The sequence below is a fragment of the Leuciscus leuciscus genome (genome assembly GCF_965113295.1).
Source record: "Leuciscus leuciscus genome assembly, chromosome: 4".
In the NCBI taxonomy this organism is placed as follows: Eukaryota; Metazoa; Chordata; class Actinopteri; order Cypriniformes; family Leuciscidae; genus Leuciscus; species Leuciscus leuciscus.
This window is the reverse complement of record NC_138728.1, coordinates 28,554,103-28,563,023: the sequence shown is the minus strand read 5'-3', so window position 1 is coordinate 28,563,023 and position 8,921 is coordinate 28,554,103.

Sequence of the window (8,921 nt, the reverse complement as noted above, 5' to 3'; positions counted from 1 at the left end):
GTTAAACTGGTCCCACTGCAATAACAGTGCTTAAAGTTCACAGAATGTGACATGGCAAAACATTCTAGTACATCGGTGACGTGTTAGTGTCTAATAATTATTTGTTACTGTGTCCTACAAATAATAAATATTCATGACTGCACATGCACTTTCATATGACAGATGCTTCAAACTGAGAGATCATACATACAGTAGTTGAGAGACATGTTCAACAGTCTAAATGAGCGTTTGTTTCCGCGGTGTAAGAGTTTGAGAGTGTTGCATGCTTTTCCCTGTGATCAGTTTGCATGGAATAAATGATCTTGCATAGACAAGGACTCTCCGACACAAACACGATCCATAAGTAAGTGTAAGTTGTACCGGTTGAACTTCTTTGAAGAGCCTATAACCGATCAAATGGCTTATAATTGTTAGTAAACAGCAAAATAACTTAAAAGTTATTAAAAATGCAACAGCGCTTTTATTTATGCTATCACAGAATATATGTACATTTGTAAAATATACTGTGAGCAAGCGTGTATACCACGTTGTAACATTAATCTACTGAAGGTGAGTTGAGGTGAACCCATTACCAGTTTATTTGTATAATCCAAAGTGAACAAAATAAGACGATGACTGGAACTAAACTACACTTAGAACATAACGAACATGAATATGACTTAACTAACATCAGAATACACAAACAACAATACTCGACCAGGAAACATGGCAAACATGAGGGCTTAAATACACAAACAAGGGAAAACACAAGACAACAACCACCAATAGAGTGGTGCAGGTATGACATCAGAACCTGGAGGTCTATGGGGTTATATAATGTTTTTTTTTTCAATTTATGAGTATATTAAAGCTTGTGGTAAACATAACTTTTACCACATACTTTTACTATCCTTTGATGTTTTTTTCTACAACATAAATTACACACACCCATAGCGATTTTTTTATTTTTTTTATCATTTTTGAAAACGTAATTTTTTTATAAGTAACTACATAAGACAGCTTGAGCGGGCTTTATCTTATTCAGAAATTGAAAAACCCCATAGGAAAATTTCCTGTTCTGTAGTCATACCTGCACCACTCTACGACAAGTTGGAACTAATGAACATGAACCAATTAAATGGCAGAACTGATGACAGGATTGGACAATAAAGCAATGAGAACATGACACATGAACTAAAGAATCAATGACAAGATCACATAAGAGGAACAGGAAATCACATGATATTAACTAATTTCATGCAATGGCGAAGCGGGCAGTGCTGAAGACCACCAAGGTGGAGCAGGAAACCATTGCGGGGTCATGGAACTATGGCGGTGCATGCTGAGTTGGAGACCATGGCAGAACTGAAACACGGAGCTCAGAGAGTTCAGAAATGGCCTCCGTGGCCGTGACAGGAAGCACAAATAGTTCAATGGCGGCCTCTAAAGGCTAATTCACACTGCACAGACAACCACCAACAAACTTCGATTCAGAGTGAGTGAAGTCTGACTGGGGGAAAAAATTGATAGTCCTGTAACCACAATCCAAATGTTACTGTTACTAATGTCTTTGCGTGTCATTCTTCGCCTGAAAAAACGCGAGCAAAACGAAAGAGGCTGTGGGTGAAGCCGTGGTTGCTGCGAAGGGCAAGACGGGGCGCCTACTCGAATTTATGCAGAGAACTGCAGTCAGAAGATTTACAAAGCTTTAAAAATTTTGCTCGGGTGATCCCTAATCAGTTTCAGCATCTACTTCAGATGGTGACACCAATCATTCAGCGGCAAAATACAAATTTCAAAGATGCCATTTCACCCTGTGAACGTCTAATGATAACTCTTCGCTTCTTGGCAACAGGCAACGCAATGGCCTATGTTTATCTTCCATCAATTTAAGTTATTAGCAAGCGGGAAGGAAGTCGACCGGAAGTTGAAGCCGGCCGCGTGCCACCATCTTGTAGCAGAACTTCACCTGCTGTTAGCATCCCATTGACTCCCATTCATTTTGGCGTCACTTTGACAGCGAATAACTTTACATCTGAGGCGTTTGAAGACTCCATTTGTCCATTATTTATTTCTAAAGAAACACGACAATGTATAAAATGCTCCATTACCTTGTAGCTTACGTTATGGCTCCGTAAAAACCGTTTTTGTAAAAGTAGGCTAACGATTGCGTCATAACCACGCGACTCTCTATCGCACAGTATAGAGATTACCGTATGGACAGGAGGAGAAGCTCGCGGGCAATCGGGGAGACGTGGAGGCAAAATGACAAAATAATTAATCAGAATACCTAGCAAAAGTTTCTCCTGCTCCTAGCTCATGGATACCTCCTACTCACGCCCTCCGTCTCTGCAAGATTCGGAAGGGAATGATTCAGATTTCTCATGCCACAGCCACTAGAAGACAGACGGGTTGCTCACGTCACATCTACGTCGTCAAGCTCGGTTTGAGTCTGCGCGTCAGGAACGGAAGTCCTAAGAAATCGCTGAAAACGGGCTTCACTTGTCTCAATTGAGTTCCAATGAGATGACTCTGTCCATTTCTTATACTGTCTATGGTTATTAGCGGTGTTGACATGGTATTAATACAAGATATAGGTTTAAATTTTGAATATTGCAATTCTAAAAACATTTCTTTTCTTTTTTGTATTCACAGGAATCCTTTCGTAGCCTGCACTAAGTTCATCGCATTTTTCGCATTTCGCACTCAACTTTAAGCGAGCTTATTCCCGAAACATGTAGAGCTATCATCTATCAGGTTCTCAAAGAAAAGACATCTTTAAGTAGGCATTGCGATCCTCACCACTTTTCTTTAATTATGTTAATATATAACTACCTTATTGCAAAGAATATGTCGGCATCCGTTCTGTTCTTCTCGCTTTAAAGCAGGGCTCAGTAGTTTCGGGATTTCTTCGCTGTATTCTCGCTTTTTGCTCGCAGGTTTCTCTCTAGAGCTCCCCCCACAGCTTCGGAATAGATATTTGACAACACTGTTGTAAAAACTCGTTGGCGATTCTCAGACACCAGAGGCTAGTAGATCAACGACATCAAAGCAGATGGGACATTCTTTAAAACGTCTTCTTCATTCGGGTTCGAACAGCGTGAGGGAGCGCAATAATGACAGCATTTTAGCAGATTTCTTTTGGCCGTAAAGCAATTGTTTACATCGTGAGACCTGATATCACGCGATACTTCCTGAAGCGGCGGCCGACCGGCTCAAAGTTGCAAGTGCGGATTTTCCGCTCACGGGCACCAGGGGGGTGCGAAACGACCACCATTCAATCCGAAATAAGTAATATAACCATTCCAATGACTCCGAAGCTGTTCAGTTAAGGTAAAAAAATTACTTAGTTCACCTTTAAGTGAAGTATGCACATCATTATGGGAACTGTCCGGTCCGGTGGTACTGAACAAAGTCAGTGCTGTCACCTCTATATAATTCAATAAAAAGGTCAGTGGCAGTGCTATGAAAATTAACCATAGTATTACTGTCATTTTTTGTTTTTGTTTATTGTAGTAAGACCATGGTAACCACAAATTAATAATTAAGCTGTTATCAAATGGTAGATTCATTTCTTTAAGATAATTTTACAGTTTGTATATACTGTATGTTTGGGAACAAAACAATTTAAAAAAAAATTTTTATGAAACAAGAATACAAACAATTATTTTGAAAAAGTGATTCTTTATTTGTGTCAATTATTATTTTAAATACCTACTTTAAATCTCTGTGAAACCATGGAACTGGACAAACTTTAAACATACATGCAAGAATAACTATAGGCCTAAACAAACGCACAAACATTCAGTACAAACACACAGAGTGAGCCCTGAACCTGTATCAGCCCTAAAACATAATAAAAAAAAACATTGAATTTAGATTTGATTATATGATTTGGTGACTACAGTGGATGACAATAAGCAGCTGCATATTGGCTTTAAGAAGGGCGAGGGGAATATAGCATCTGATGTACAGTATTTGAAATTGTACATATTGTAGGTGGTGTGGGTCTTCAGTTGCTCTTAACTGCTGCTCTATATACTGACAAAAGGCATATATGCTGTCATTCTTGGGTGGCTGCAGATTCTGGTGGTGCTTCTCTGTCAGAACTTTTATGGTTTAATTGATGGCCCCTTGAATGGCAAAGTCTTGATGCCTTTTCTCTGCTTTTCTCTATCACAGCTGAAGAAGAGGTTGTTATCTAGCTAAACGATAGGTAATAAAAAATAAAACAATATTATAGTTTATAGACTTTTTACCTTCAATAGTTCGGATTGAGCTGATCAACAAACGGACAGGGAACGTTGAAAGGTCACGCCGGCGCCGGCAGAAGTACCGCCCCACTGTTTACAATGCGACCGTACGTAGGAGGATAGTTCAAATAGTATTGTTTGCTATTATATATATAGTAATAGTATTCAGTGAATATGAATAGTATATGAATAACATTCTAATGAATATGAATAGTAGTTCAAATAGTATTGCCGGCGCCGACGTGACCTTTCAACATGATGACGTAGTTCCCTGTCCGTTTGTTGATCAGCTCAATCCGAACTATTGAAGGTAAAAAGTCTATAAATTATCTTCTTTTTTTTTTTCAAAATGACCTATCGTTTCACTAGATAACAACCTCTTCTTCAGCTGTGATCGCGTACAGCCCGTTTAAACACTTCAAAGACTTTTGAAACTGCATTGATTTGGACTTAAAATCGATGGTAACCAATGAAGTCCATTGTTAGAAGAAAAATCCAGAAATGTTTTCCTCAAAAAACATAATTTCTCTCCCACTGAGGAAAGAAAGACATGGATATCTTGGATGGCATTGGGGTGAGTAAATTATTAGAAAATGTTCATTTTGAGGTGAACTAATCCTTTAATATTCCTGAATTAAGATATTTTTCTTACCCCATTGGCAGATAATTTTGAAACCAGACATATTATCTTATGTCATTTTACTATCTAGTATCTAGTAAATGCATCTTGATTTAAGAAATTTTAGATATTTGGACTGGAAACAAGACAAATACTAAGTAAGAAAAGCATTTTTTGGAGTGCAAGTGTACAACGATGATGAAATTAAAACAGGAAGCCTAATTCTTGCAGTTTTTTTTTTTTTTAACAGAATGAGACATCCAAAGCGGAAAACAGATAGAGGAGTGAGTAGGGAACTCTGTGTATTGCTGCCAGGCATATGGATAGTGGCAGGTCTATCAGAGGAGTGGCAATGTCATATGGTCTCTACCATGTGACACTCCATCGTTTTGTCACGCAGAAGAGAAAGCTAGGGTGCTTCTCAATTCTTATTTGTGCATCCTCGTTTCCTTTCCTCGCGTCTCAGCTCCACCCCCTGTAGGATGCGAGGGAAGGCTGCAAGGAAAACACGTTGAAGGGGGTGGATTGGAATCCACTGCTGCTTCAATGTATATGTAATGAGTGATTATAATCAAGGTATTAGTCAATCTTTTCCCTTCTAAATATCAAATGAATTGAATGACTTCTCTGGAGATTTTACTTTGTTATAGAAGTTACCAGTGTTATTACTGAAATGTTCTTTTCATGTATTCTTTAATGTCAGTATTTGATATCTGAATGTAGCTTGCTTATTTAGCCCAGCTTCCAGAAATGAAATAGGGACATGTTTTGTGTTTGAGAAAGGTCTTCAACGTGTTAAAACATAAAGGGGTCATTGTTATCTTGATGTTTTGAGACGAGACTCCTGTTTATAGTTAGAGCCTGGCCAAATCCAACCTTGGAAAAGCTGTGTGTCGGTGTGTGTGTTAGTCTTCTTGCTTACAGGTTAAGGAACCACTGGCATTGTTGGAGATTGACTGAGTTGTTGTTCGAGACATGATGGCACCCAGCAACCCAAATCTGCGACCTGGAAGGTCACGACGTGCCTGACTTCAGGGTCTGAGTGTCAGCTGCATAATCTATGGAGAAATGCTTCAGTCTATCTGTATATGTGTGGAAAATTACTATGTTTATCTATTTCTTAGCCAATGAGAATTATTCAACCTGTAAGCAATGACGTAGCTTAGACCTTGGAAATGGTATAACTGCTGTGATCTTTGTAACTGTAAGCGGGGCGGCCTATGAACTCCTGTGTGAGTCTTGAAGCTGAACTTCTGCTGATGAAACTGCAAACTATTTTCAGTAAAACTTTTCTTCTATTTTTTAATAATTCTGACTCCGGGTCTTCTTTCAAACATCTGGTCCATGGGTCCTAAACTGTTAACCCCTAACAACGTGAGGACGGAGGAATCAAATGAAAGCTTTTTTTATACATTGGAATACTTGATCACTAGAGCGTCACTTCATAGGATCTGCCCTTATGTTGTTGAAGTTTGGTTATTTAAGAAATTCATAATAAATATTAATAAAGCAAGATACCCTGTTGAAATATGTGACCCGTCACGGAAACCAGGGACACAAGTCGGCAGCACAACTTTCGAGCAAAATGAGAAAGAAGCGTTTTTTTTCAAAATTGGTGATTTTCGTTTTTTTGCAGAATCTGTTAGTTGAGATCACGAAGAAGCCTCTCCATGTTTGAGATAGCAGTATTGGTATATTTAAAAGCGTACATTTTGATGTTGAAATCGGCTTGTTTTTCGGAGATTCTAGCACGCAGTAGGGGCGTGTCATTGTCGGTGTGTATTTCCATACTGAATTTAAGCCGGCGTGGCTACTTATTATGCAGCGCTCTGGCCGGCTCAATCTGATTTCAAAATTCAATGAACATGGACGCCAATAACATTACGATGTCCAGCAATCGATTTAAATAGTAGGTTACATGGGGTTTAATTTGTCGTTTAATGAGATGTAGCCTAATACATGTTGTCAGTGCCAATACATAGATCCGCCTATATCATTAATGTGTATATGAATGGTACAGTGGTAGAGCTTTCGCCAGCCGTGTCAGAGGTTGAGAGTTCAAATCCGCCCTAGTATGGATTATTTTATTTTTTTCGTATAGTTTTTTTTCTCTCATCAAAACGATTATGTTCATCAGTGGTTGTATATCAAGCAGGGACACGCAAACGTTTGAATTATTTTGTTATTTCAACAGAACGAATAGAGAGTATCCGCAACGCAACGGATTGAAGCGCGCGTCGAGTGAAGACAATGCAGTGTGTGCGCGAGCCACGCGAGTAAACACTGTAGCCTATCTGCGCCACTGATCGCAGCGGCAACGAGCACTTTGATCACTTGATTTAAAAAAAAAAACACATTTCAGCGCTAGTATCTTATTTAAAAACGAACGAAATGAATGCTCTGCCAGTTAACTGGAGATGTTTTATTTAGAGAATTTGTAGAATTGGTACATTCAGGGGGAGGGGGAGACGGGGGAGCTTTACAGGGGGTATGACTTATCTAAATGAGATGTAAATGAGCCCTATTGTCATTCCCAGAAGGGCGAGAACTTGCCAATCTTTAGAAGCAGATTTCTACCATTTCAGTTTTTTTTGAGTGCCTACCTTCAAATGGCCACAACTTCTCCAAATATTATCAGATTTACATGTGTTACACATCGTTGGAAAGCTTGAATACTACACTTTCAGAATATGTGAATAACTCAAAATGCCCCAGAACCGACTTGTGTCCCTACTTTCCGTGACTGGTCACATATGTGAGATGTGTGGTTTATATAAACTGCAAAGGTAAAGTATAAATCAAAATTATTGTGACCAATGTGAAGGGGGAGGAGAATTTATACGTGCGTCACGTTTTAGTCGATAAAACTCTTCCGCATAGGATACACCTGTGTATCCTCACTTTTGACTCCTCTGGAAGCCTCCTCACTCCTCGATCCTCGACTCCTGTCGCTGCAATTAGAGAACTGAGATGTCCTTTAAGATGGCTGTTCTCGATCGGTTTCCGGGTCATAGGATGGAGGACAGAGGAGCGAGGAGACGAGGAGGGATATTGAGAAGCACCCCTACAGAAGGCTGGTAGCAGCAAGTTACCCACTGTCGGCTATTCTCGCCACAAGCAGGTCTTTAGCGCAGAGCAGGAAAATAATCTCAGGGACCATTTAAAGGGGTGGTTGATTATGATTTTACTTTTCTAACTTTAGTTAGTGTGTAATGTTGCTGTTTGAGCATAAACAACATCTGCAAAGTTACAATACTCAAAGTTCAAAGCAAAGGAAGATATTTGCTTTTAAAGAAAAGGACTACAACAAACATCTGGTTGGGACTACATGACATTCCTCCCGGGTCAGTGACATCACTAACCCTAGAATTTACATAAACCCTGCCCCCGGGAACACGCAGTCCATGTTGAGAAGAGGAAAAGTTGTTGTATAAGAGTACATTTGTGAGTCAGCTCAAACTTTAGCATCCATCTTTTCACATGCAATAGAAAGTCACTCTGTGTGCATCTCACAACAGTTCCCATTCAAGCGATTTATAGATTATCATGACAGAAAATGCTAATTGAAGATAGTTAACTCCACATCAGCAACATAAATTCATCAACTAACCATTCAGAGACGTCCTGTTGCATTCTACATGTCACTTCTTCTTGAGTCTCTCCATCTTTGTCTGACTCCGTTTTAACATTAAAGGCAGAACAGTTTCTGTCATTTTAGTGTGTCTGCGTGAGGTAATAGCAGCTGCTAACACACACGCATACCTGTCAACCCTCCCGTTTTTCCCGGGATTCTCCCGTATTTTACCTTGCTATCCCGCTATCATCCCGTTTAAATATTTTCCCGTATTTTTTATCTTTCTATATCCCACTGGGCGCACATCAGTTAAGCAGAAATCCCGCCCTGCAGCTAATTTCATTGGTTAAGGTTACAATGACAGGTAGGTTTAAGGATCAGTGTTTGGTGTAGGCTCCGCTGAACTAGTTTTGGGGGATAAAAAATTGCGCGAAGAAGAACAGCAGCACCCTGAGGATGGACGAACTATGCAGAGCTGCCAACACTCACGCATTCA